Genomic DNA, 15,022 nt, shown 5'->3' on the forward strand with positions numbered 1-15,022 from the left:
CTCTAGATCTCTCTATGTATATATTCTTCATTGTACATGTCAGTATCTCCTTCTCTGTGTAAATCTGTAGCTATCTCCAGTTCTCTATATATATCTCACTCTGTATATGTATGTATCTGCCTATCTGTGTATATCTGTATCTGTCTGTCTCTAGATTCCTCCCTCTGTATATGCCTATATCTCCCTCCCTGTCTATATTTGTATCTATCTGCAGTTCTGTTTCTCCGTGTATGTCTGTATCTCCCTCTGTGTATATCTGTGTCTATCTCCAGTTCTCTCTCTATATATATTACCTTCTGTATATATTTGTATCTTCCTCTGTATGTATATCTGTATCTCTCTCGAAGTCTCTCTCTCCCTCTTTGTATTTACTGCCCTGTATGTCTGTAACTCCCTCTCTGTGTATATATCTGTAACTATGTCTCGGTCTCTCTGTCTCATTCTCTGTATGTATCACCCTATCTATGTGTGTATCTCCACCTCTGTGCATATCCGTATTTATCTCTAGGTGTCTGTCTGCCTCTCTGTATATATCTTCTTATGTGTACGTCTGTATCTCTGTTTCTGTGTATTTCTATCTATCTCTTGGTCTCTCTCTTCCTCTATATATATGGCCCCCAGTGGGTATATGCTGCGTGGTGTCTGGGGTGGGGGGAGGGGCGGGCCTGAGCCGCCTCAGCTGCGCCCCCTGCAGTCCCCGGGCGGCGTAGCGGGGAGCGCAGGCTCTTTCTTCTTTTCTTCTGCTCGCTTGTCAAGGCCCAGGAGGAACCGTGAGTACAGTCAGAGAGAAAAATAACAAATTAAATTACCAGGAACTTCCTGTCGTCTTTTGTGAGATTGTAAACGGTTTTACAACACCAGAGCTGAGGCGAGGGAAGGAAAATAAAGTAGCTTTAGTTCGGAAATCGGCGCGACGTCGCCACCTTTAATGAACCAGGAAGAGGAAAGCCTGACACTCTTGTCATTATTTGCTTCTTGGCGTTTTATAAACATATCTAAATATTTGTTTTCTGAGGTGATATGTTTGTGGACGGGATAATCTCTCATTTCTGTCCCTTTCCCTTCCTCCCCGGATGGGGAGCTGTATCTTCAGATGAATGGTTGTTCCCCTCTTTTAAAAAAATGACTGGTGAGTTAGGTAGACAGCATAAGAAGTAAAAAAGAGCCAAGAGTTTAAAAAAAATATAGCAGCAGACTCCTCTTTATGTTTATATGATTATATCATGTTGATAAATGTTAGTGGGATGTTTCCATGCAGGCCTCTCTAGGCCTTAATTCTGAAAGGCACAACTGTCCTGTGGGCGTTTAAAATACTTAGTCCCAATACAGGCATGCAGTTTTGGGGTTGTTCGTTTATTGCACAGTTTTGATTTTCTTTATTCATTACTCTGTTCCTTCATGGTTAGCGTAGAGAAAAAAGGAACCCTGGTTACAGCAGGATGAACGTTATCTTCAGATGCATGATTCCTGAAGCGTGGCAGAAGTATCCTTGATGTGCTTGCGGAATGCCAACTGCATTTCGGGGTATTGTCTGCTGTCTAGATTTGTACATTTTGCTTTTTTTTTTGTTGCAAAACTTTTCGAGAAAGTGTCCTAAAATGTCACTTCTTGGAAACACACAGAATCCTACTTAATTTTTATCCTGTTTATTTTAGTTGGAATGAATTTTGTTTTCGCATAGACCGCTGCCAAGCCATACCATAAAATTATATCAGAGTCAAAGCATTTATGGTGGAACAAGACGTAATCTGAATTTAAGCATTCACAAAAATTCCAGTTTCTGATCCATATTTTACTAATGTATTATTTTACATATGCCAATTGCTGTAACTTTGAGGATGCCTTTCTCATCATTCTTTTTGTATGTATCTTCCACGTCTACTTCCCTGACGGTGGACCATTTTAAGGCACAGAGTTCTTCATAACTACCATGACCGTTTTCCATTTCTGTGGGACAAGCCTGTTAGTTTGTGTTCTTCCCAATAGCTTGGGTATCAGTAAAACCTGGTTTAGGTTGGAGTAAATTGAGAGCTGGAGAGAGAAGGTAGTTTACATGTTTCTTCAGACATCCATGGTCATTTGGTCAAGTTGATTGATAGATACAATAGTAAATGATTTAAGTTTAATATTGATTTAAATAAGCTAAAAATGTGTAGCATTAATGTTGCTGTAGTATGGAAGTTAGATGTAGGTTTCCTATAGAGCCTGCCCTTACTACAATCTCAGTATGCAAATGTTAAGTGATCTCTTACTGGATTATTGCAAGAAAGGGAGACCTGGAATGGGCCTGGCTATCTTTACTGTCAAGAGTTGAATAACTGGTCAGCACTTTATCACTTTTTTTTTTACCATGGATGGACAAGCAGATTCAAACTGCAAAGGAGCCAGTGTGCCTTTTTCAGTTTGTAGATCGAGGGTGTTGAGCCCCACAGCATCCTGAGAGAAATAGCACTTCGAAGTAACCTAGCCGCTTATGCACAGTGTTAAGTAGAGTGGAGGAGAGGCGAGGAGAAAGGGAAGGTGAGAAGGAGGGTGCAGAAATGGGAAGTGAGGGGGCATTATCTTTTGTATGGTGGTTGAACTTTGTGATTATTTGGATATGGATAGTGGTGAAATTTGAGTTAAATAAAATCCCAAATTAAAAATCAACCTAATGGTAACAGTTAACCATTGTCGTAAAAAAATCCCACCTGCTTCACTAATATCCTTTCGTGAGCAAAATCTACCATCCTCACCTGGCCTAGCCTACATGTGACTCCAGGCCCATAATTAACTGCCCTGTGAAATGGCCTAGCAACCCACTCAGTTGTTTCTAATTACAACAAGATTTGATAAAAGTTTTGAAATTGAACCAACACCACCTTCACCTGATATTGACCAAGGAACTGAACGTGACAATAACATACTGTCCTGTTAACCCTGTAAAGTCCTGCTTACAAACTTCTAGGAGCTTGTGCCAAAATTAGGAGACCACATCTTACAGATAATGTGCCAGACATCACAATCCGTGGTGTGACCTCTTTCACCAGTAGGACAGACCCAGCAGAGGTGACGAAGCCATGGGAAACAATCATGTGGGAGTTGCTTTCAAAGTACTAAACAGTGACTCCAGAGCCCATGAACTGTTATGGCGTCAGATGAAACAAGGACACCTGCTGGTCATCACCAACCCCAAACCCTGCCCTCAGCTGATGAATCAGTATCATAAGGCCATAAGATATAAGACCAAAATTAGGCCATTCAGCCCATCGAGTTTGCTCCACCTTTCGATCAGAGCTGATGTTTTTCAGCCCCAATCTCCTGCCTTCTCCCTGTAACCTTTGATCTCTTATTAATCAAGGATCTGTCTATCTCTGTCTTAAATATGCTTAGTGACTGGCCTCCGTAGTCTTCTGTGGCAGTTAGTTCCACAGAATCACCAGCCTCTGACTGAAGAAATTCCTCATTATCTCAATTCTAAACAGTCATCCCTTCACTCTGAGACTGTGCCCTTGTGTTCTAGTCTGTCCTACTGGTCAAAACATCTTCTCCACTTCCACTCTATCCAGGCCTCTTAGTAATCTGTAAATTTCAATGTGATCACCCCTCATCCTCCTAAACTCCATTAAGCACTTAGTAGAGTACTCAACCACTCCTCATATGACAAGCCATTCTTTCTGAGATCATTCTTGTAAACCTCCTCTGGTCCCCCTTCAAGGCCAACATATCCTTCCTTAGATATGAGGTTAAAGCTGCTCACAATATTCCAAATGTGATCTGATCAGAACTTCATACAGCTTCAGCAGTACATCCCTATTCTTATATTCTAGCCCTCTCAAAATGAATGTTAACATTGTATTTGCCTTCTTAACGGCCAACTGAACCTTCATTTTAACCTTAGGAGAATCCTGAGCAGAGACTACTAAATCGCTTTATGCTTTAGATTTCCAAAGTTTTTCCCCATTTAAAAATATTTCTTACAGAGGCTGTTCTTCCTACCAATGTGCATAATGTCACACATTACCACACTATTCCATTTACCACTTTTTTACCCACTCTCCTAGCCTGTCCAAGTCCTTCTGCAGACTCCCTGCCTCCTCAACACTACCTGTCCCACCTACCTTGTATCATCTGCAAACTTAGTAACAATGCCTCAGTTCGTTTGTCCAGATTGTTAATGTGTAACATGAATAGTTATGGTCCCAAACTGACCCCTGTGGAACTCCACTAGCCATGGGCTGCCATCCTGAAAAAGCGACTGTTTATCCTCACCCTCTGCCTTCTGCCAGTCAGCCAATCCTCTATCTATGCCAGTACCTTGCCCCTAATACCACAGGCTGCCTTATTTAGCAGCCTCCTGTGCGGCATCTTGTAAAGGCCTTCTGGAAATCCAAACAAATCACATCCACTCACTCTCCTTTGCCTAGTTTGCTCATTACCTCATCGAAAAATTCAGTCAGATTTGCCAGGCATGACCTCCCATTGATGAAACCATATTGACTATGCCCTATTTTATCATGCACTTCCTATACTTTGCAATCTCATCCTTATTAATAGACTCTAACATTTCTAAGTAAGCCCAGCAATGTAAGTAACATGCAATCCCACAATCAATGGATCAGATCTAGGTTCTACAGTCCTACCAATCTGGTTGAGAATGATATTGAACAACTAAGCAACTCACTGGAAGAGGAGGCTCCTCAAATATCCTCATACTGAATGATGGGGGAAGCCAAGGACATCAGTGCAAATGAGAAGGCTGAAGCATTTGCATGCTTCTTCAGTCAGAAGTGCTGAGTGGACGATCATCTTGAATTCTCCTGAGGTGCTCACTATTATAGATGCGATGCTTGAGCCAATTTCATTCAGTTCACTTGGTATTAAGAAATGGCTGAAATCACTGGATATACAGAGTCTATGGGCCCTGACAATATTTTGGCAATTATACTGAAGACTTTAGGTCCAGAACTAGTCACACCCCTAGCCAAGCTGTTCCAGTTCAGTTTGAACATTGGCATCTACCCAGCAATGTAAAAGATTGACCAGATTTGTTCTGTCCATTAAAAAAAAGGACAAATCTCACCTGGCAAATACCACCCCATTCATCTATCTTGATCATTAGCAAAGCAGTGGAAACTTTAATTAACTAAATGTCAATTGACATTTAGTCAATAATAATCTACTGATCAATGTTCAGTTTGGGTTATGCGAGACCGACTCACCTCTTGACCTGGATAAAACTTGAGGAAGTGTACTTGACATCAGCTTGACTCAGCAGCTGACTGAATGTGGCAACAACCAGCCTTAGCAAGATTGGAGTAGGTGGGAATTAAGGGAAAAAAACACTGCTGTTTGAAATTATACCTAACACAAAGCAAAATGGTTATGGTTGTTGGAGATCATTTATTTCAGTCTCAAGGGGTCAATCAGAGTTGTGTCCTTGGCTCAACCATCTTCAGCTGCATTATCAAAGATCTTTGCTCCTTAACGTCAAAAGTGAGGATGTTCGCTGATGATTGCCATTTGTGACTCCTCAGACACTGAAGCAATGCATGTCCTAGTGCAATTTGAACCTGAAACTATATCGCCATTTCTTCACCGTTGCTGAATCAAAATCCTGACAGTCCCTTCCTAACAGCACTGTGGGTGTTTTTACACCCCATAGACTGCAGCTCAAGTTCAAGAAGGCAGCTCACCATCACCTTCACCAGGGCAATTAGAAATGGGCAGGCAACACCCACATCTCATGAATGAATTGTTTAAAAAAAACCCACTGGAATATCATCAAATGCTTATATTGTCTGAATATTGCTGTACGATCTTTGCCCAGTAATATACAGAATGAGGCACTAAAGTAAAACCACAGCCTTTGAACTTTCAATGCTCTAAAGAATGAGTTTTATAAATCCATCTTATATGTTTTGTTAGGTAGTCTTGCAGTTGACACATCAAACCAAATCTTGAAGTTCATCCATTCATTTAATTAGTAATAGTACATTTTTAAGTAGGTTTGAGCTACAGTTGTGTTTTAATAAGACAGCTATCATATTTTGTTTACTGTTGAAAGCAGCTGGTGAGAATTGATACTCGCATGTGACTGTATTACTCTGATGTTTACTCATTATTACTCATGTTAACACCTGTGAGGTATGGGCTAGTAAGCATAGATCTGTTATTGTTTATTTTTAATTCCTTTATAAATCAACCTTTTTTACACTGAGCAGTAAATTCACACTGAAGCAGGCCTTCCTCAAAAGAAAGCCCACGTCGGTTCAACTGGAGCAAACTGACGTGTAAATGGGCTACAGTGTGGTGATCCAAATCAGTGTATGCCCCAGATCAATTGCTTTGTCTTGTTTCACACCAACACTTGTGTATTACAGATTTAAAAAGTCAGTCTTCATCTATTAATTTTTTCAATTAATTATTTTTATAATATGTGTGGCTAATGTACTGCTTTGTCTCTGCTAACAACAGGGCAGTTCCATTAAATTATGGGGGATAACTGGACCTTGTGTACAGTACTGAGTGGAAGTTAGATAGCAGCAGAGTCTTTTTCTGCATCATATTTCTAGCTGAACCCTTCTATAATAAAAGCACTGATATCGGTTTTGACTTGCAGTACTTTCACATTGATTGAATCCATGTTTAATGTTGAATTTGAAAGACATAATTGAAAATCATATTAAATCTCAGTGTGGAGCTGCAATGATGTTACTGTACATTCTCAATAGGATACCAATAGCAGGTATTAGTTTGCAAATGTAAAAGAAAGTTAAAATGAAGCAACAACAAAGGCTGATGGTAGGTAGGTAGCCAGCTGTTGGTCAGATCACCGAGAGGGACTGGTCCAATAGTGAGAGTCCAGATTCGAGGTGATTCAGCTTCAAGTCTGCAGGGTTATAGTGGTATGTGTCCAAATTTGTGCTGGTGGGAAGCCAAACCTTGCATTGAATTTTGTTTATGCCAGCACCAATTTGGAATACAGCAGCATTCATTAGTAATGCGCTCCACATATGCCAGTAAAGATTTGGAGCACGTAACATGGAGGAGAAGTGAGGCACGCAGCAAGAAGGAAAAGTACAAAATTTATAACATTGGGGTGGATGAGGAGATCAAAGCCATAGTGGAGTTAAGGAGCTAAGTTTTTTTTTGCAGCTTTTCGCAGCCAGGAGCAAGTTAACAGGGCAAAGTGATTTAGAGAAATATTCCAAAAGGGATAAGTGATTATATAATTAACCTCTAATGATAGATTTTAGGGACTAGGGAAATGAAAAGGGTGGACAGGGAAATACAGGTTGGGAATTCAGATGGAGCAAAGTTTTGAAGGATTTGAAAGGAGAAGATGCAGTGATCTTAAAGTAGATTCCCTGTACCACAGGGAACTAGTAGATATTATTATTAAGGGATTGATAATTGAATGAGGAGAAGGGATGGTCATGGATCTTATACTGAAGAGGAAATGAAAATTATGTTTGAGTTTAGTTGCAGTTTTGGAAGAAGGCATATGAGGACAATGTTGGAAAATATTATCCTCATATGTAGTAAGACTTGGACAACATTCAGGTTTAAGATGAATAATGGCAAATAACATTCACATCACACATATGCCAGGGAATGACTGTGTTCAACAAGAGAGAAGGTAACAATCTCCCCATAACATTAAATGGCATTAACATTGCTGAATTATCCACCATCAACATCTTGAAATTGCCATTCACCGGGAACTGAACTGGACCAGTCATATAAGTACTGTGGGTGTTGGAGTAGGACAGAGTCTGGGAAATCTGCAGTGAAAAACATCCCTTAACTCCCTAAAACCTACCCACCTTTTGCAAGGCACAAGATGTGTGATGGAATACTTTTCATTTGTCTGAATTAGTGTCGTTCAACCAAAATTCAACAAGCTTGACAGCATTCAGGGCAAAACAGCTTGCTTGATTGCCATTCTACCAGCCACTTTACATGCTCATTCCCTCTGTAACTGGCTCACGGTGGCAGTAGTGTGTATTATCTACAAGATGCAATATGACAATTCACCGAATATTCTTTAGCAGCACCTTCCAAATCCACAACTTGTACCACCTAAAAGGATGATAGCATGTGGGAACATTGTTAACAGCTGCACACTGTCTTGTCTTGGAACTGTTTGTTTACTGTTGCTGGGTCAAACCCTGGAACTTTATCCCTAACAGCGTTGTGGGTGTGCCCATCTCATCTGGACTGCAGCCATTCAAGAAGTGAGTTCAAAGGGCATCCAGGGAGAGGGAATAAATCCTGATCTGCTCAGCAAGCCCACATCCTTTGAATGATTGAAAAAAAGGGTTAAATCAGCAATAGCGAGTGGTAGGAATTTTGGCAGGCATTGTTCAGGAGCTGGAAGACTATGGATTCATTCAAAGGAATGTGGGATGAAAGGTTCAAGTAGACACAGCATGATTTCAAATGTGTGCACCAATAGTGGACGTGAGAACCTAGTATGGAAGGTGGATGCAAGTAATAAACAAAGTAACACGGATGCCCCCAGGGATGTAAGATTGGTTGGATTGTGTTCAATGTTAACCTGATGAAAATATTCACACCTTGATGTCAAAGCAATAGAAGATGCAGCGGCAGTGTCAGAGATGAAGGTGGAAGAGGGCGGATAGAATGTGGGAATTGACTATGTCACTGTAGAGTACATAGATGACAGATACCTAAATTAGCCTGAACATACTGCATGTTTAGAAGGTGAAGTTCAGGTAGAGTTCAGACACTGGGCCATGATGCAATATGAATAACAGAAAAAGAAAAATAGGCTGAATAAATGATGCTAATACAGGGAGATCTGCTGTAACGTCATAGTTGCCTTCCTGCTATGCAAATAACGGGGCCAATGGGAAAAGCGGAGTTAGGTGCAGACCATTGAAAAAAATCACTCAAAATCGCTCAAAAATCATTGAAAAGCCTAATATAAAGGATAGCACAGTTTGAATAATGTTTAATTCATATCTAATAATGAAATAAAAGTAAATTTTAACACCTTATCTTGAAAAAATGATGACTTGATGGGGCAGGAGGTTTTGAGGTTGCTCTGTTGCTCACAGGTTGGCAGAGTGGTACACCACCACAGGCTTAAGGTTTAAGTCTTCACTGGCATTGGCATCCAGCATCACAGTCATACGATCCTTTGCCACCTTAAAGACTGGAGCATGTGCTTCATTCATAGAAGTGTGGGTTCTTGATGGCACTCGCTTCCAGTATAAATCTGTCTCATCCAAATTGAAAACTTGATCTAAATTGTAGCCTTCTTTGTCAATTAATTTTTTTACTATGGGAGGAAATGCTATTGCATGTTCCTCGTCTGCGCTGGCAGCTTTGCCACATGACTTTATGTAATAAAAAGCATAGTGGTTCTGAAAACTAGCCACTGCTAGCACCAAAGGTAGCCACATCTGCAGGATTTTCAGCTTTATTTTGTTAGATTTTCATAAATTGATAAGGCTTTCCCTTTTATGGTTAGAAGGGTGGTCCCAGATTGCTTTATCGTTTGATCTTCTATCCACACACTTAGAAGCCACTCCATCACCTCAAGTTCCTTTGTCCGTGACCCCTCAGATTTGCTAAAACTCAGATTTGTTCCAGCAAATGGCTTGCTTTAATCTTTTCTGCATTGCCTCTAATGGTGCATAAGGTAGACTCCTTTATTTCTGTTATGCGAATTATATCACATGTTCTCTCATTACACTCAAATCTAGCCTCTCTTCCAGTGTTATAGCCTTTCTTTTATGTTCACCACCACAATTTTATCACCAGGGTGCTTCTTGCTAGCATTCTTGTCATTTTGTCCTTGCATTTTTGTGTGTAACACAGCAGAATGTGCAAAAAAAAACCGGACTCCTGTACCTCTCTCAGCACGATGGTCACGTGATGCTGGTGCGGAGACTCTTTCAGCGCTAACATTGTGCATGCTCAGGACATAGCCTGCGAAATGATCTTGTGATGTCGACATGTACTCCTCCACAACCAATGCAATTGCATTATAGCCAACACAAGTTCACATTTTAGAAATAACGTTCCCCTGTTCGTCAGTTGCATTATAGTGAATTTGTCTTGCTGCAACACGCGTTATAGCAGAACCCCCTGTACAGTATGCCATCATAAAAGATTAAATCAGACAGGAAATTCCAGCAGCTGTACACATGCAGTTAAGCATGGAAATTAGGAAGTAGCAATTCTAAATGCCTTGCCCCTCTTTAAGTTTTGTTATAGTAGTAACTTACTCAGAGATTTGCTGTTGAAACATATGGGAAGATATGAAGTTGCTGTATTGACCCACTACATACCCAATAAACTTGTCAGAAAACGATGTCTTGACCATTCGAACATACGTGAATTTGAAATATCTTTTTAAGTCTTAATTACTGCCAAACAACTACCTAGCACAGCACGTTAACTTTTACAACTGTGTACAGGCTATCTTATTCCTATAGAATTTAATTTAGTTTGGATGATTGTATGTAAAATTAAGTTTTAGTTTGACTTATTTTTATCTTTCTCTCAATCCAGTTTTATTTCCTTCCCCTTATTTCACTTCATGACCATGCTTGGTATTGAATTAAATATTTGAAGTTGAACTTGAACTCCATCGTGTCGATGTTGTACAGCTCATTAAAAATTATTTAATTTGATTATTTAGGAGATACACAGTTACTTGCCCAGTTAATTCTGCTCCAGATCTCCTGTGAGAACTTTGCACCAAAATAGGTTTCTAATTATTGCAAGTTCCTGTTGTTATGATCCCATGCTGATGTTACCGTTGGACAAGTCAGATTTCTGAATGAAATCTGGCTTGACTGGTCTTTTACTTAGGTTGCAGTCTTCCACTGAAAATAAATACAAAAGGCTGCAGATTTGGTTTTAACAATAAAATAGAAGTTTATAACACAAAAAAGAAATAAAAATAAAATGAACAAACACAGCAGTTTGAAAGGTTTCAAAATACATGGCAAAACAAAATTCTCTGCTGCCCAGTGACATAATTTACTCAAAATCCAGAGAAATTCCTTCCCTGGCAAATCTTTATATTTGACTTATTTAATTCTCAGTTTTGGTTCTGTGAGCTGTGAGGCTTTTTCCCTGACGACTCGTAACTGAGAGCCTATACCACCTCAGTCTTTCAATAATCTGCAGAGTTCCAACCAAACAGTCCAGGTCTGAAAGTTTCACAAATTACTGTTTTTCATTGAGGTAACCCATTTCTTTAACTGCTCTGAACAATCCCCTTTTCTGGGATTTGCTATACTCGCTTCTGACCTCAGTCAGGTCACTTTCTGCTCAAAAACTTGTGAACTATATTTAAAAATAAACTTGCTTGTCCTAGCTTCCATTAAGCTAATGGCTTAATGTTCGTCTGGTCATAAATCCCCATAAGTATGAGTAAACATTCATTAACACCCCAGGAAGCACATACAGATTTAAAATCATGGTTCTAGCATCGTTAATTTTTTAAACCCTTTCACAGAAATAAACAACACCCAGAAGTCACTAATTTAAAACTAATTTATAATTTTAAAAAAATTATATTGATACTCATAAAACTTTCATCATACTATGCAAAAGCTGGTGGTCTGTGGGCAAGTGGATTAATAGAGAATGACTGATGCTATTGGATTTCTGCTGACTGCAGAATTGTTTGTGTCATTGTCACACGTCTCTGTTGACTTTCCACAGTTAAAGGACTGTCTCTGGAGTGTTTCTAGCCCAAAGTTTGATGTGAAGAATTTTGAAATATATTGGTTTGCTTAAACAACAGAAAAATAGGTTCAGAATTGCTGATTTGAAACAGGACTGTTCACTGATTAAATTATCCTCTTTAAGGTTTTATAAAGATTTGTAGCTCGGGTTGCGGGTGAGGTTGTTGACTTGCTCGCTGAGCTGTCTTGTTTTCGTTTTAATGTTTCGTCATCATGCTCGGTAACATCATCAGTGAGGCCTCCGATGAAGTGTTTTTGTTCTACTCCACTTGGAATTTATACTGTCTGGTCAGTTATGGTCAGTAGTGTCATTTCCGGTTTTGTTCTGTATGGGTTTGTACATGGGGTCCAATTCTATAATGTTTGTTGATTGCATTATGGGTTGAGAACCATGCCCCTGCGAATTCTTGTGCGTGTCTATGTTTGGCTTGGACTACTATGGTTACGTTGTCCCAGTTAAACTGATGGCCTTCATTGTCCTAGTGTACTGATATTATGCAAAGTTCATCGTGTCATTTTGCTGCTAACTGATGTTCGTGTATTCTGATGGCTAGTTTCCTTCCTGTCTGTCTGATGTAATGCTTGTGGCAATTGTTGCATGGTATTTTGTAAACTGTATGTTGTGGGAATGGGGTCTTTAATCCTTGTGAATGTTTGTCGTGGAGTGGCTGTGGGCTTGTGTGCCACCATGGTTTCTAGTGGTCGTAGGAGTCTTGTTGTCAGTTCTGATTTGTTCTTAAATAGTGTCCTCATACAGCTTTGTGAATTTTGTGTGTACTTCATCTTTACTGGTCAAGTATACAAATGGATCAATGGCACACCCATGGGGTCACCCATCTCAGGACTCATCGCAGAGGCAGTCATGCAAAGACTAGAACATACTACCCTCGCCCTCATTCAACCTAAACTGTGGATCCGGTACATGGACGACACATTTGTCATCGTTAAATGCACCAAACTAAAAGAGAACTCACCACCTCATCAACAATGTATTCACCGGGATTAAATTCATGAGAGAAGGAAAAAACAACAATCAGCTTTCATTTCTGGATGTCAGAGTTGAATGTATGACCAATGGGGAGTTCCAAACCGTGGTATACAGGAAAGCAACCCACACTGACCAAATCCTCAACTTCCACAGCAACCACCCCTATGTCCACAAAGCTGTATTAGGACACTATTTAAACGGGCCACCACTCACTGCAACATACCAGAACTACGTAGGAAAGAGGAAGAGCACCTATACAAATTCTTCGCTATGAACAGGTACACCTGCAACCTTATCTGCAGGTGCTTACTAAATAGACAACAACAAGAGAACACAGCACGCCCTAACACCTGGCCTAAATACTCTACATCAAGAACATACCAGAACTGGCAATGAGACTCCTACGACCACTGGGAATCGTGGTGGTCCACAAGCCCGCAGCCACTCCATGATAAACACTTACAAGGATTAAAGACCCCATTCCCACAACATGCAGTTTACAAAATACCATGCAATGACTGCCACAAGCATTACATCAGACAGATGGGAAGGAAACTAGCCATCAGAATACACGAACGTCGGTTTGCAGCAAAATGACACTAGGACAATGAAGGCCATCAGTTTAACTGGGACAACGTAACTATCGTCGTCCAAGCCAAACATAGACATTCATGGGAATTCGCAGAGGCATGGTTCTCAACCCATAATGCAATCAACAAACATTATAGAATTGGACCCCATGTACAAACCCATACAAAACAAAACCGAAAATGACACTACTGACCATAACTGACCAGACAGTATAAATTCCAAGTGGAGTAGAACAACATCACTTCATCGGAGGCCTCACTGATGAGGTTACTGAGTATGGTGACGAAACATCTGAATAAAAACAAGCCAGCTCGGCGAGCAAGTCAACAACCTCAAATGAATCTATTTTTGTGGTAGAGGTTTTTATTGGTAATCTTTAGGATTTACTGATATAGATGAGGAAATCATTATTATTGTGGAACAGTAGTGTGTTCTTGAGCATTGGATACGAAGGAGTGATGGTGAGAGGCATAATTGGAAAGACACTCCAAAACCCAAGACTAATTGTTCAACAAAAGTGTGCAGTTTTTTAGTTGTTAATCTAGCAATCTTGCGTAAGATAGTTATTCCTGTAATTACAAACTTTCTCAAGCATCTGTTAAAGAACATAGGAAATATCTTTCTGTTTACATACTAAATGCAAAAGGAGGAGAGATTAGCAGAGAGAACTGTGCACCCTGGCTGGATGTGGAATCCCTCCGGATCTTCAGGCACCTAGTGGCTGGTGGCTTTCTACTGATATTAGGGCCCTGTCTGCCAAAAGCATTCTCCGTTGTCATGGCAAACACCGTGGCTTCTGCCAGTGTAACAACTCCAGGATTCCCAGGTTACAGGGGTGACTACAGAATAGATGAGTGTTGTTGGGCGTAGCGGTCTTATTGGGGTGAGGTTCATAGGGAAAAGAGGGCAAGGTAAGTAGCTCTCAGTGGGCATTTCTCTTCCCTGTGTCAAAAATCTCAGAAGTTCAAGGGGTCCCTCCCACTGACAGCTTGTCTGTGCTAGTTAACCAGTCAGGTAGGCTGACTTCTTTTTATGTCTTGCTTGAAGTTGAGATCATTGCAGCCCAAGGGGAATAAGTGGTCATTAATTGACTAATTCAGGGTCTCTGTTTGCAGTGGGACAGGAGAGTTGGGCTTGGGTGTTCTTACCCAGAACTTAATTCTGGTGGAGACAGGTGTGTAGCAGTCTTCTGGTTTGCAACCATCCTGGCTAATTAAAATTCCTTCCTGCTGCCATACCTTCTGGTTCTGGGACCAGAAGATTCCATGCTGAGCATTGTGGTCTTATGATTTTTGGTCATGTTTGGTTCTAGCAGTCATTTCTTGGTTTGAATTTCTCACCACAAATCTGAGCTGATGCTTCATTATTGTCCAAGTTGTTGCTCTTTGAATGAGGCATTAAACTGAATCATGGTCTGCCTATACAGTTAAATGTTAAAGATCCCATGGAATTGGAAGAAAAGCGGGTAGAATTCTTAGTGTCCTGGTCAATGGTTTTCCCCCTCTAACAACATTGCTGAAAGTAGTAATTCAATTATTGTTGTTTGCAAAAAAATTGGTTGTGGATTATGTTTGCTTACATGCCTGTATGTGAAATACTTTGACATCATAGTTAGATATGATAATGTATTAAATAAATCCAAACTGTCTTTTGAGTGTATATACATCCACATCTTGTGTAACTACTGTTCAAACTCAAATCACTTTCATGTAACCTAAGTTTTGCTGAT

The 15,022-nt window shown here is 40.2% G+C and overlaps 1 protein-coding gene across 4 annotated transcripts in view; it reads left to right on the top strand.

Moving 5' to 3' along the window:
• Positions 1-690: 690 nt before the first annotated feature.
• zbtb33 (zinc finger and BTB domain containing 33) overlaps positions 691-15,022 on the top strand; it is a 62,933-nt gene continuing 48,601 nt past the window's right edge. For all 4 annotated transcript variants that reach the window (XR_007263681.1, XR_007263683.1, XR_007263682.1 and 1 more), the window contains exon 1: positions 691-770. The gene's annotated coding sequence lies outside the window, so the exon portion shown is untranslated. The remainder of the gene's footprint in view (positions 771-15,022) is intronic.

Source organism: Rhincodon typus, chromosome 14, assembly GCF_021869965.1.
Source record: "Rhincodon typus isolate 14 chromosome 14, sRhiTyp1.1, whole genome shotgun sequence".
NCBI classification, from domain to species: Eukaryota; Metazoa; Chordata; class Chondrichthyes; order Orectolobiformes; family Rhincodontidae; genus Rhincodon; species Rhincodon typus.